Genomic DNA, 15179 nt, shown 5'->3' on the forward strand with positions numbered 1-15179 from the left:
AATCAAGGTGCTGATGAATGTCTATCTTATTGCACAGAAAAATGATCATTATCCTAATATTCTGGTCTTGCAAATTCCTTCAGTTTCATCTCAGACTTAAGAAAACGAGGTAGAAAAAGACAGCTCAGTTATACAATGTGCAAAAAAAGCTCTTCTGAATATTGGACAGAGGTAGGCCACTCAGCATCCCTGTAGTCAAATGAGAGATGGAGACAGAGTCAGTTGTGTTCTTGGTAGAACCAGAAGACGCAACCAATCAGCTGTCGTGGGACAGCCTGGATCTGCATTTCTGAGCTGACTGAAAACTTAAAATAGTCACCAGCGTTTTAAGAATCATGACCCTGACCAACCACAACCCTGAACCACGACCATGACCCTGCACATTCGACAACGCATTTCTCAAGGCACATCCTGAGATGCTCCCCGCTATGGCCAATGGCGACACGCTAGTGTGCAATCCAACGAACAATGCCACGTGGGGCCACGGCAGCATTGCGTGGTAGGAAACACTCCTTTGCCCTGGTTTAATCTGGGGGAAGGTTTAAGCAATTATCTAAATGGATGGACTCTTCACAGACAAACATATTGGTGATTAGCTAAAAAAGTAAATTTGGGTTTGCTTTACCCACCTTGTGAATGGGGGGACTAAGTCTTCTAAGATTTACCCTCCATGTCACTATTAATTTTAACTTTTTAAAAGCAACTATTACCAGATGTTCGTCCTGGCCATGGAATTCTTACCCATAAAAGCTCTAATATCTATAAAAGTGTAATGCTGAGTAACTTAGTAATTGTGAACATTCCCAGCTAATTAGCTTATGTTCAAAATATGTCTGGGCATTTGAAAGAATTTGCTACATAGGATTATTAACAAGACAATTAAAGGCTGGTGTTGGTTTCCAGAGAAAGGCTTTAAAACAGAGCTTCCTGAGTAATTAGAAAGTAAGACACCTTTTCTGTTAGGGCAACTCCTCTGTTTAAGAAGCTGAAACTCTACCAACCACTTTGCAGGAAAACCCACAGCTAGTTAAGTGGCAGAGTGTGGTTCGCACTGAGTCACTAAGTTTGGTCTCTCCGCACCTGCCACAATAAAAGGGGACTGTGCTTCCCATACCTGCCATGACAATTATAGGAAAGGAAAAAATGTGAGTGATGTCATAACAGAAGCCCGCCACACTCACAATGAAATGTACGCCATCCCCTCAACGCTGTGGGCAAAGTACATGTGCTTCCTTGTAACACGAAGCATCTGCCATTTGGACAGTGGTCCACATTGTGCCTGAACCATAACACTGGCTTCCCGCCCTGGTAAGTCTAGACCAGCTGTCTTTCTACTCCAGCTTTTATTGGGCCAGAAATGACAAGAGCACCCAAGAAGGAAAACGTGAAGGCTGCTCGATGCCAACGCCTTAGGTCACTGTTTGCAACTCTCAGAAACCTCTCTGTGGGGCATTTAGGACACTTACACTCACGAGACCCAACTTAGTTCTGGTCTGGACTGAGTCATGTCCAGCTCTGGCGGATGACACAGGAGCCCGGCACCGCTCCCTTGTGACCCTAGTTAGTTATGCGAATCAAGGTGCTGATGAATGTATATCTTATTGCACAGAAAAATGAGGGGAGCTGGAGGTCCTGCACTTGTGCATTTGCAACAGGTTCTTCTGTCTTGTAGAGAACCCCTGTCACGCACGGGCAGAGGTGCTAGATGAATGCAGCCATGGCGATGCGTCCTATTTAAATTGCGGGGGCTCATTCAAACAGGCACAGTGACATTTCTAACACGCCTCCGCTGCAGTGTCTGAAGTTGTGACAGCTGCGTCAGCTGTGACGGCAAAGGGCACATCGGGCCCACAGCTGGCAAGTCTGCCACTGCAAATCTGAAAACACGGGTGGCATTACGAGATGGCCACGCACCCACGCACGTGTTGTGTGACACAAAAAAGCCGTCGTATCTGGCCGGGCGCTGACATTGGTGTGGGGAGGGACAACCCTCCGCTTCCATCATCATGTTGACAATGGAGCTGGTTTTCAGGGGCCAAACACCTTGCTGCTTATGGACATTCAGAAGGCAAGACCGAGACGAAAAATGCAGATTTTATCTTTTTAAACATAACAATCATGACATCATTGACCGTGCCTATCCTATAAGACCCGGTTCAAAACCTGTTTAAATTCAGAAATCCAACCCAACCGCAGTGTAGTGAACCTTTATCAGCCACACGAGCGCAACTGATCATCTAAGTGCCGCTTGTGGTTTTGTAGGGGAGGTGAAGTAGTTAAAACAACAGCATCATTCCGCTCTTCCTTGGCTAAAACATACTAGAAAGAGGCAGGTAACATGGTTTGGACAGTTTTAAAAAGCCCCTCAATGAAGGTAGACAGAGGCGTGTATGGTGATGAGGGGAAGGAGGGATGACCTTAGGATTCTGTAGCTATAGACGCTTCGCTTTCTATAGCATTTAATGATCAAAAAATGCTGTTAGTGAATTTTGACTTGCGGTCGGGCTACAGGAACCACAGAACAGGAACTCCACCTCGGCAGGAGTCAGAAGGAAAAAGCTTGTGTTGTGGGCTCCCTTACTATTTTAATTCAGTTGTTAGTCAGCTTTAAAGGTGTGGTTGCTGTTTCTCCTCCTGGCTCTTTCTGGTCTTTCCTGTATACGTTCTTTTCCGGGGTTCCCAGGGCTTTGAAGTAGGGGGCGCGGAGCCTCTTCCAAAGCGCAGGGGAAGAGCCTGCCTCTGCTACAGGCCTCCGGTTGCCTTGACTCTGCTACTAACTTGATTCAGGTCATCTGGTGCTTCTGAGGCTGCTTTTCCTCATCTTAAACCAGGGATATTAGGAACTGCCTCACTAGGATCTGAACATCAGGTGTGACCACGGATGTGCCACGTCCACGCGCAGCACTGCTTCCGTGGCTCACCTCGTGCCAGGTGGTGGTGGTGGGGGGTAAAAATGGGAGGGTCCCCACTGATCCCTCGGACCTCTGGCAGCAAAGGTGCACTTACTTGGGGATCACTGAAGGCAGCTTCCAAGCAGCTGAAAGTTTGCAAGCCACACTTACCCCCTTGCCTGCCTTTGAGCTAAAACGCAAGTGATCTCTGCTCCCACAGTCACTGCTGTACCTTCCGACACCTCTTCCTTTGCCCACGAGCCAACCAGGCTAATGAGCCGCAGTAATTTCTTCCTCTTCGCCCAGTGAAGCGCCCAGACCCAGCGGCCGCGCCTTCTTGCATCAGCCCGAGTTGCCGCCGCCGCCGCGCCCGCCCGCCCTCGGGTAGTGGCGGCTCCAAGGTGACGCCGCCTCCCCCCACCCCCCGGAAGGCGGGGCTCCCGTGTGGGGCCGAGGAAGTGGGGCGGCCCGGGCGATGCCCCCGCCCCCGCAGCGGCCGAGCTGCTCCCTGCGTCCCTGAGCCGTGGAGACAGCAGCGCAGGTCCCCGCACGTGAGGGGCGCGCTGGGCCCCCAGTGCAGCCCAGACCAGCCTCGGACAGGTGAGGGCGGGGTCAGGCTCACCTGGCTGTGCCAAGGGCACCCAGGTTGCTACCTGCTGGGTCCTGCGGGTGGGCTCCTGCTCTCAAGCGGAGTTGGGGACTGGGAGGGGATTCAGACGAGCTACTACCCGGGAGTTGCTGGTTCAGGGTTCAGGTGTGGGGTGCTGGGGGCGCACGGGGAGGGGACACCTGCCTCGGGTTTCTTTGCATTTGCTAGACTCACGGAGGCTCCTCAGGGCGCAGTGGAGATGGTGACCGCCGCCTCCAGGACTCTGCAGAAGTCAGCCCCTCACTTGGGTGGGATCCCATGCGGCCCCTTCGTGGGGACCCACAGATTCCACTTTGGGCTCCTACGCAGACCTTGGCTCGGCGCCCCTGGAGCAGACAGCCTTACCACTGTGTGGCTTCCAGTGTCCCGTCACGTTAAGAGAGAAAAAAAAGGTGATGGTGGTGAAGTTGAAAGCAAATTGTTTCCGCAGTTAGTTCCTGAGCGCAGTATCCATTTGTTAAGCAAATAGCGCGCCACCGGCTTTAAAAAGTGGTTGTATTTCTAACCTGGGTCAGAACCTCTGCACGCGTGCATTTCTGGGCCCTGTCGCAGGGTTCCCGCCCGTCCAGATGCTCCCCTCGGGTTCTCTGGCAGTGACCTTTGCAATGGGCAGTCACAGTTGCCACGCAGCTTCCTGGGGCACCTCGGGACCTTAGAAATCCGGCCTCAGTGAGACTGAGGCACAACAGGGCCATGTTATGATTTCCATTCGCAGTTTTCACTGGGGTCAGCAGACTTGCAACTGAACAAATATTTGCTGTGCACCCGCTAAGAGGGGGCCTCTGCGTGAGCCAGGCTGGTGTGCACAGGTGTGCGCAGGTTTGGTTGCACAGGTTGACACCAGGAGTTCTAGGGCCCTCTTTCTGCACAGGTGGAGGTTTGGAGAGAGACCAATGGCTCATTGTGCTTTTGCATCACCTCTTTAATCTCAGGTAAAACCATTTAAAGGCAGAGAGTGTAATTCTAAGAAGAAGGTCATTAGCTTGGTCTGCCAACCAAAGTGACAGGGGTTATCAAAACCATCTTTAAAATAGGGTTAAGAATCAACTCTTTGCCAAGGGCCCAGGCTAGGCGCTTTAACTCCTTGCATAGAATATGCAAAGTAGCTGTGACTCTCCCTGTACAAGTGGGAAACTGAGGCAGAAAAGAATCTGGCACTTTGTTCATAGTGCTGACTGGTGGACCTAGACCTGGGAGTTCAGCGTGGGTACTTCTGACTGTAGGATACATGCTTCTGCACCGTTCTGGGCCACTGGGAGCGATTGCAAATCCAGAAGATTTCATGGAAATAAGAATTTAAATTTACATTCATAAACAGTCCACACCCTGGGAAGTGAAAGTAAGTGTCATGAGTAGAATAAGCCCTCTTTTCCTTCTACGTGTGTCTTCAACTATGACCACTCGCGGACAGGAAGATGAGCAGCTATTTTTTAAATATAAAATATAAAATGTGTCTTCGTTAACCTATTTTTAAGGGCCTTACGTATGCAAGTGGGACCAATTAGTAAAACTGGATATGTATTCCTGTGTATCACACATTGAGATAGCAGCTAATTTTCATATTATTCATGTGCTTTAAATAATTTATATAGTTTATAGAAACCAGCTTGATTTTACACAATTCAGCCTGATTTCTTTCCGTAGCTTGCAGGTGACTAGAGGACCATGTTGTCACCTAGAAGGGACTTTGTCTTTGTGAATACATCTATAATCATATGTGAAAAAATATGGCTAACATTTATTTTTAAAAGATGTATCTATTTCTCCTTAAATATACCTCTGGAGATGTAGGATGCTACAACTTATTTGGAAAGAAATCCTAAAACTCTCAATTTAGCCTTAGAGTAAAGAGACTACAGCTTCTCCACTGACGATTTCTTTTGTGTATAAACCACCAAAGAGATCTTCCAATTAAAATTATTATACTGTGTGGGACGGGAATGAAAATAGTGCTTAGAATTTTAATGAATATTTCCTGACACAGACAAAACTTGCTATCCTTGTAATCAGTGGTGATTACGCACAAAAATTGAGGGGTTTTGTATTTAAATTAGCATCAGGAGTTGAGGGATGTTTTTCGTTAAAGAGAGCCTTTATGCCTATTTTGGGAGGATCAGACAGGATATTCTGTCTGGATCTCGCTCTTCATAGTGACATGGATAACACACCTTGAACTCCTCTTTAGAAGCGTTTGAAATCCTGTCTGGAAGGTGTTTAGAAAGGTGTGGTTGGCTTGCTTACAATGCTGTAATCGGAGGGCCGGTGGGTGATGAATTAAAGAAAACCCCAGAAAGCCAAATGGCCAGGGAACAAGAATGTGCAACCGGGGTGACCCAGATTTTGTAAGACCTAAAAGGTAAACACCCGAAATGAGTACAAAATAACATCGCATGTAAACTGCAATGGAACAATTTTTTAAAAAAAGGTAAACACATTGGAATCCTCTTTAAGAAAAATAATACAGAATTTGGGATGAAGGCGCATACTTATTCAGAATGAGAAAAAGAAATGGCAACAACTTGCGTGACCGTTCTGTGTCTGCCGAGATCTTTTTGGGCCACGGACCAGAAATGCTTACAAAGAAATGCTTCCTGATTGCAGTCTGGCTTCCCCTCTCCCCGAGAACACTCAGCATCAGCCCACAGCTGGCCCACCTGGTAGGGCCTACGCCAGCGAGAAGCCAGGAACCGAGCTCCATTACCTCCCAGGAGTGCAAAGAACAGTTGTTGGTTGAAGGCAAAGGACTCATGGTGCAGTGAACATAGAGGAGACTTCTAGCTGGGGTGGGAGGGATCCTGGGCTCATGGGGGACTGGGGCGCTTCATGTCCAGTGAGCAGTTCTGAGATGAAGGCCCCTGAGCTGATCTCCAGTTTGGTTGGCTCTCCAGGGATGGTGTTGGCTCTCTCAGCTCTCTTAGGAATTCTCTGTGTCCTGGGCACTGAGTAAGGCAAGTCCTGGTTGCCATGGAACGGGCTGCATTGAGCAAAGTCCAGCGCGGCAGATGCCGGCACGCAGGCCCGGAGCGCTCCTGATGCTGGAGCTGAGTTTGGAATTGTCGGTGGGGTCACTAAGATGGATTTGTCCAGGAAGGGCCTCTGGGTGGGTGGAGCCCCACAGAAAGCCCTGGACGTTGGGACTTCCTCTCCACGGATGCAGCAAGGCCCCGAGTGTTTCTCAACACGTCCTTCCAACCAGCAGCACCCACGCGTCTGAGGCGAACTTGTTAGAACTGTATCTTCTCAGCCTCAGCCCAGCCCCTCAGATCAGAAGCTCTGTGTCTGCAACACAGCAGTCTGAGTTCTAAGAAGCCTCCCACAGGGTTCTGGCACTAGAGTTGGGGAACCGTTCTTAGTATTTGATAGAACTTTGAGGGCATGGACTCCCCCGTGGAGATGGATGGAAGGAAAAATGATTAATGCAAGGGCTATATTCATTATTGTAATATCATTATGATTTCCATTACTGTCGCTGACATTGGCTGGGCACTCAGATTGTGCTAAGAATGATTAGCTTTAAAAAAAAATTCTTTTAAAATTGATTTTAGAGAGAGAGAAGGGAGAGGGAGAGAGAGATAGGAACATTGATGAGAGAGAACAGCAATTGGCTGCCTCCTGCGTGCCGCCCACTGGAGATTTGGCCCACAACCTGGGCAGGTGCCCTGATCAGGAATTGAACCAGCAACCTCTTGGTGCATGGGTTGACGCTCAACCACTGAGCCATACCGGCTGGGCAGAATGACTAACCCTTCATCATCAACACAATCTTATCAAGCAGGACTAGTGTCACCTCCATTTCGATGTGAGAAAACTGAGGAGCAGAGACAGGAAGAGACATGTCCTAGGCCCCACAGCTATACGGATTGAAGTGCAGGGGCCAGTGTGGTTCCCGTGACCTTCCCCCGCACTCCCCGGGACAGTTTTCAGGGTGTCACTGTTACGTGTTGGTGCTGTGGGAGAGGTCTGCTTGGAATGGCCTTATTGAACATCACAGCTATTTGCTTACCACATGGGGTTAACACGTTTTTCTTGAGAGATAGACAGCCAGATCAAGGGGAAGGATGACATTATCACTCACTCCTACTGCAACTTTTTAAAGTTTCACAAGCAAATGGACACAAGTGCATATCTCTGGTTACATAATTGTGGAATTGCCTCTCTCCCTGCGTGACTGTGGGCTCATCCGGATTTTCCCAGTGGGTGGCAGGGGAAGGTGGCCTTGTTTCGGAATGCTGGGGTTTGATCTGAAAGTTGGCAGAGAGACTTGTCTCCTAAAGGTCACCCTCCCACCTTCCCAGGCCACAGAGGACTTGAAGATTATGATGTGTTTTTCCATTCTGTCTTGAAAGTACCCAGAAGAGCTATGCCTTGCATTTTTAGTAATCTTTGTTTTCTAGAAGAAACAGTTGTCACCCACAAATTCTGTACGTTTGTCATAGACCAGCCCCATCATGTCAGGCAGCGTGAGTGAAGGATCCACAGCTGTAGATACAGGTATACAGGTGAGTGTACAGAAAGATGGTCTGGCTTGCCTTTGGTTATGAAATTCAGGTTCCTGGGTCTTTACTTCTTCTGTGTCAAATGTTTAGACAAACATTAATTTGAATTTATGGCCAGAGGCAGAATTTATTTCGGAGAGTACCAGCTGCCTCATCCATGCAGTATTCGTTCATGTGGTCATTTGCTGCTTGCCTAGTTGTGCTACATGTTAATACAGGGGTGACCAGACAGATGGGATCTCTTCAGACAGGGAAAAACTTGCTTGGCAATGATCTGGGTGACTGGAGTGAGATGCCCTAATCCTGGCTATGAGTCAGTGGGAGAGGAGTTAAGAAATGATCATAGTTCAGGAGTCAGGTTATAGGGCTTAGATGAAGGCGATAGGGAAGCAGAGGTGTGGAAGGATTTGAGAGACACCTGGGAGATGACAGGTGACCAGGCGGATGTGGCTGAGGACAGAGAAGGAACACTGAGGCTAAGGTTGGAGCCTTGGGTCCCTGGGTTGGGCACCAGTAACAAGTCATGACTAGAGAGGAAGAATGTTTTTAGAGACTCATGACTTTTGTGGACATTGTGAGTTTGCAATGTCTGGATGACCCCATGGTAGAGGTTTCGGGTAGATGGTTGACTAGGATAAGGATCTACCATCCAGGAAAGCGGTTGGCCACACAGAGATTTGAGAGAACTGGTCTTTGGGTGGTCATTGAATAATTGACTATCTACTGATTGAATAACCCAACTGAATGACAACCGAGCACTTCAGTGCATTGAATAATATCAACAACTGAATCAAGCTGCCTCTCAGGGACAGTGGGTTGGGGAGAAGGAGGTCCCCAAGGCAATGTGGACTTTTTCCTGGCCAGGCAGCAGAGCAACAGGTTTAATGTGATATGAAAGGTAGAAAGGTTTACTTCCGCTCATGCTTTAGAGGGTGGAGAGGAATTCTCCACTCCCTTTGGACTTTCTTGTGCTTGAGAGCCTGAGCTGGGGGCGGAGGCAGACCTCAACTCGCAAAAGAAACAGGTACAGGCAGGGGCAGGACAGTGACAGGGGCCTTGTTGAAAGCTGGTTTTCAGAATTTTTTTAAAAAGTTTTATTTGTTTATTTATTTGAAAGAGAGAGAGAGAGAGAGAGAGAGAGAGAGAGAGAGAGATAGAGATTTATTTGTTCCACTTATTTATGCATCCACTAGTTGTTTCTTATATGTGCCCTGACTGGGAATCGAACCCACAACCTTGGTGTATGGGGATGGCGCGCTAACCAACTGAACTACCTGGCCAGGGCCAGGTTTTCAGAATTTGAGGCCGCATCATTATCCTATCTACCCTCTTAATTTATTGTCTTTTATTAAAAACACTCACCTATCATTTATACTCATCACAGATTAATCCGATGATTTTATGTATAATCGATGGGTGCTTGCTTTGGAGGAGCTGAAAGTTCAGGATAGCTTGTTTCAACTTTGCGAGTCAGCGGGAGAGGGGTTACAAGTCGGCTGATAAACAGGAGTATTCGTGAGAGGTCTGCGAACTAATCAGGAAAACTAAAAAGAAAGTATTCAGCGCGTCCGTGTGACTGTGACCATGTTCAGATCCAAGTGGCGGCCCCGATGACAATGCACAAAACAAAAAGCAAACAGAAAGCCCAACCACACCACAAACAAACACAAGTAATAATTGTGTAATTCTTCTTTTCTCGGTGAGGGTTGGGGAACTATTTTTAGCATTATGAAAGACGTTGAGGTTTAGTCTGAGAACTTGGGTAATAAATCAGAAAAGAACACGGTATTACTTGGACTACAACATTATTGTGCTGAGTGGTGTGCCCAATATAGAAGGTTTTACATATACAACAGTAGCTTAGTTTTCTAGGTTTGGAGTCTGGAAATGACCTTTGGGGTTGGCTCTTCAACTTCCTGTTGTCCCCCTTGAACCAGCTGGGGCCCAGCAATGCTTCAGGCTTGCTTCCCCTCACATGGTCAGCTGGTAACACTGTCTGTCCAGTGAAATGGGTCTGTAGTTCCTTGTCCTGCAGTGACGGGCTCCTCTGGAATGCTTCTTGTTTGTTGCGGGAACATTTAAGTCTCTCCATCTCTTGAGTCTTTATCTCCAGGAGGCTGCCTCTGCATTCCTTCTTATCCTCTTTCTGGTGTGTGTGTTCTGCACTTTATTCCCATACAGTTTAGTGCTTTGAACTTTGTAGGAGTCCTCGGTAGAAGTTGCCTTTTAGGCCTGTCTAAACAGGTAGGATTTCTCTGTCATGTCTCTCATGCTCCTAAATCACATGAGCTGGCTCAGACACAGGTAGCGTTAGCCAGGAATGAGAAAGAAGGTTCTCAGGAAGTCCCCTGTGTTGATATTGAACCAGAAGGCAGAACCGAGAAGGTCCATGATGAATTGTTTTTAAATATCATGAACTATTTATGCGACCAAACAAATGTTGAGCACATAGGCTTGGTCCCGGTCATTAATAACTGATTGGTATTCAGTTATTTATTTTCTTTCCAGCTTCCCGTCTTATGTCAGTATCTAGCTTTATCACCATGAGTTCAAGATCCTAAATCATGCCCTGGCCGATTTGGCTCAGCGGTTAGAGCGTCGGCCTGCGGTCCAGAGAGACCCGGGTTTGGTTCCCGCTAAGGGCATGTACCTCGGTTGCAATTTGTCCCCGGCCCTGGTTGGTCGTGCGGTTGGCAGCCACTCAATGTGCCCCTTTCACGTTGATGCTTCTCTCTGTCTCTCTCTTCCTCTCCCTCCCTCCCATTCTATTTGAACAAAAAATGGAAACATGTCCTCTGGTGAGGATTGAAAAAAAAATAAAAGATCCTAAATCACTAATTCATTCCCGATCCTCTCAGGAAGCCTGCTAGGTAAGAGTCATCCCCATTTTATAGAAAGAAACACTGAGGCTCAGAGGAGTGGAGAAGCTTAGACAGAGTCACCCAGTCGAATGGAATAAGCCCCCCTGCCCCCCGCTATTTTATCCCAATTCCAACTAAGAGCCCCGGAAAGTCTGAATCCTGGAGGAGCTGCTCAGTGCATTCCTGGGTTGAAACCTTTCATTTTGGCCTTGATGGCCTAGAAGGTGTCATGTTTGCCTATCTCAGTAGAACCTACGATTCTTCATAGTTAAAGCCTCATGGGGCAGTGTTTTAGCTCAGTGAGGAGCTTTGTTTGCATAGTTCTGTCCACCCCGAGCCTTTCCCTAGCTGACCTTCCATGAAATAAGTTGCAGACTGCACGGCATGAGAGACAGTAGAAACTTGGGAAAGCTCATTTGGGAATACCCATGTAAGCGGCTACATGCTAGTGTCCACTTCCTCGAGCTGGCGTTGGTGGAATCAGGGTGGTGGGGGGAACCTCGACATAACCTTTAACAAGATGGGTGGTTTTCACATTGAAAACGGTGTTCTTTGTCTTGTCATCTGTGAGCAGCTGCTATACCGGATGCCTTGCCAACAGCAGTGTGTGCTGACTTCCTTCTGAGAGTGAGCAACCCCTTCGGGTGCTTTGAGACAGAAAGTTCTGTGATTTGGGCAAATTTAATGCTTCACGGACAAGTTTAGAAAGGTATTTTTCAAATGTCATATTTCATAAAAGTGTAGGAAATATCTATGGGTCTATATTTAAAAAGTCTTTTCTTAACTCACAGGCAATGAAAGGCTGTGTGTGTGTGTGTATATGTGTGTGTATATATGTATGTGTATGTATGTGAGTATATATATGCGTATGCATGTGAGTGTATATTTGTGTGTGTATATGTATGTGAGTGTATATATGTGTATGCATGTGAGTGTATATATGTGTGTATATGTATGTGAGTGAATATGTGTATGCATGTGAGTGTATATATGTGTGTGTATATGTATGTGAGTGTATATATGTGTATGCATGTGAGTGTATATATGTGGGTGTATATGTGAGTGTATATATGTGTATGCATGTGAGTATATGTGTGTATGTGTGCATGTATGTATGTGTGTGTATGTGAGTGTATATATGCATATGCATGTGAGTGTATATATGTGTGTGCATGTGTGTGTATATATGTGAGTGTATATATGTGTATGCATGTGAGTATATGTGTGTATGTGTGCATATATGTATGTGTGTGTATGTGTGTGTGTGTGTGTATATATGTATGTGTATGTATGTGAGTGTATATGTGTTTGAGTGTGTGTGTGTGTATGTTTCATTTTACTTCACTTACAGAAATTGTCCTCATTTGACTCAGACACTTGGATCAGTTCAGAAGTGACTGAATGTGCATAAGTCACTTTCTCATGAACATGGCCTGGTGGCCTCGCCTGTTGCCCTCTCTTGGGCCTGACGTGCTGGAAGACACCAGCTGTGCCCAGGATCCCCAGGGCTGAAAAGCAGCTCAGCTTCCTGACACCCACATGTGGAGGGGAGGAGAGGGACCGGCTGAGTCATGGCCTCTGCAGTCCTGCTCAGTTCCTGGGTCCTTCAGGTCTTGCTTAACAGAGAGATCAGTGAAGGGGGCTTGCCCTTGGGGTGGAGTTCAAGGGCTTCCCTGTCAGCTTGCTGACCCGATCTTGTGAGGAGGATAAGAGAAGCAGGCTGTTCTGTTAGGAAACCGCTGGGGGAAAACAGAGGCGAGGGCCAGGCTGATGGAGCATGCTCCGTCCTCACCATGGTTACGCCCAGCCTCCAAAGAGGCCCCGTCGGGACTGGTCACTGTTACTGATTTAAGGCTCTGTATCTGCTCATGAAACTGCTCACACACCGTATCCCAGAGCAATAACTACATTACCCAACACTAATTAATCATTAAGCATTTATGGAAGAACTTAACTGTGAGACTTTTTCTGTTGATGGAATATGCTGGGAAATATGTATTCAGTGATAATAGTCGTGGAAGGGATTGCCCTCTGAATTCATTCATTCATTCATTCATTCATTCATTCTATCAGAACTCACTTTGATAAGGAGATGATGCTTGATCTGGGACCTGAAAGAGTCAAGTGTTTGACCTGTGGGGAGAACAGATTACACAGCTAACAGCCCCGAATCCAAACGAAAACGAAATCCCTATACCCTCACTGAAAGTTTGTGACACCCTTTTCCCCTTGTTTTGGGACTGCTGCCTGCTCATTCATTCGGGCTAGACCTGGAGATGATGAACATCCTGGAGATGAGACAGCCTCTCTCTCTCCAGTGAGGTCCTCCCTGTGGGCCAGTCAGCCTCCCTCCTTGCACACACCTCAAGTCCACTGAACTTTGCACCTAAAAGAGCTCCCTCTCTGTTTACTTTCCAGTTATGCTGGCTGGTGAGCTGAGCCCAGGGCTTGCTGTAACTTCCCTTTCATGCGTAACTTCCCTTTCACGTGTGACTTCCCAGACATACGTAATTTCACCCGATGCTTCAGCTTTCTGCAAATGACACACAGCCTGTCATATTCTCACACAGTCAGGATGCTGCCCACAGTGTCAAGACACCTGCTGGAAATGAGAGCTTCCTCTTCTTCTCAGCTAGGGACTATTTTTAGCCTTTCTCAATCATGTATGAAGTTTGCATTGTTTTGCGTAGCTGTGGAAAATGAATAAAGGCAGGCGATGAGGCTTTGCAAAGGTGCAAGTGTCCAAATCAAGAACCCTTCCGGCTCCGTCAGTGGAAATCTGCCCAGTGGTTTAAACCCGACCACAGAGGCGAGCTGTCTCTGTGCATTTCTCATTGACTAACTCTAAATTAGCAGCACAATCTGGCTCCTTCAGAATAGAAAGAAGTAGCTACACAGAACCAGGTACAAAAGCAGGAATGCACTAGATAAAGTCTCAACCCCAAACTTACATGCACTCAAGCACTTGTCTCATGTAGATAGAGGCTTATAAAGACTGTTCTCCCTCTGGAAGCTTCTGTTCTGTACAGAGACAACCAACATGAAAGCAAATGCAAAGAAATAGGAATTACAGTAACTTAATGACGAAACAGGTTAACCAGATGTCTGTTGTGCGTTTCCCGGAAACATGTCTGTACCGTGTGAGGGAAGCGACTGCATTTATTTGAAGAATTTTTTTTTTTTAGACTATTCCCATCGAAAACTGTGTACACAGACTTTTCTATATTGGCTGTTGCACAAGAACTAATTCACCATGTCATGTTCTGAGTTGCCTCTCGAGTTGGTTGTCCTAAGGAACGCGTTGGAATACTTTTAGCTCTTCCACAGGATCTATGCGTCAGACGTTAGTGCCAAGGCAGAGATGGCAAATGACTGGCATGGAACCACAGCTCCTTGCTCAGAGCCCAGCCACTCATGCTGATGACGGGAGGTTTCCATCGGCCTCCGAATCCTTGGCAATAGCAGCTCTTCAGGCAGCTGCTGTATTGGTCTGAGCTGGCCCTTGGAAACCCAGTTTTTCTCCAAGAACATTTTGGATTGGATCTTGCCTTGCTCTTGGAGGAAAACATAACACAAACACAAAATACCACTGCATACATGACTTTTATTTTTACGGATATTTATTACACAAACACATTATGTCCCAATTAAAGAGGACGAAAGGAAAACGTTTAGAAAACACGCGAATATTTTCTGCCCTGAGAAGACAGCCGTGGAAAGTTTTCCCATGTTACTTTATATTCTCATCCGCACTTGGACATCGTTTTACAGACCTGTAAGCATAGTTCAGGGGCCGTTTTATAGTTTGTGTGTTTTCCATTTAGAATGACATCATAAATCATTTTCCAGGTGGCTTTCTAGCATCAGAAAGTTACATTTTAATGGCTGCATTAATGGAGATTAGTGGTCCATACTTCTGTTCATGATGTGTGTGTATCTCTACAAATACATCACTGAAATAGTGTGCCTTCTATGCTAAATTTCCCAGCCTTGCGTGCCTTCATAGTTTACATTAACCCAATTGTCACCTTGTATACCTTCTTTACCTGTGATCATGGAGTAATTTAATATTTCACATGGTGAGCATGTATTGGGAGTTAGTCTAAGACCTATGGACCATGTGTTTTTGTATGGATTTTCTTTAAAATACTCTGAATCTAACACAACATTAAGGCAAATCACTGGGCTGTCTAAAAAGCTAACACCATGGAATAACCTTCCAAACAAATTTATCTACGTGAATTTCTACCTCCCTGTGGAGACAGAGTTGTGCATTTTCCCT

General features: G+C 46.7%; 1 protein-coding gene across 2 annotated transcripts in view; it reads left to right on the forward strand.

Annotated features, from left to right (window-relative positions):
* Window positions 1-3386: 3386 nt before the first annotated feature.
* The window catches only part of MCTP2 (multiple C2 and transmembrane domain containing 2), a 160775-nt gene continuing 148982 nt past the window's right edge, over window positions 3387-15179 (forward strand). For both annotated transcript variants that reach the window (XM_036277870.1, XM_036277872.1), the window contains exon 1: window positions 3387-3491. The gene's annotated coding sequence lies outside the window, so the exon portion shown is untranslated. The remainder of the gene's footprint in view (window positions 3492-15179) is intronic.

The sequence above is a fragment of the Molossus molossus genome, unplaced genomic scaffold (genome assembly GCF_014108415.1).
Source record: "Molossus molossus isolate mMolMol1 unplaced genomic scaffold, mMolMol1.p scaffold_m16_p_24, whole genome shotgun sequence".
Lineage (NCBI taxonomy): Eukaryota > Metazoa > Chordata > Mammalia > Chiroptera > Molossidae > Molossus > Molossus molossus.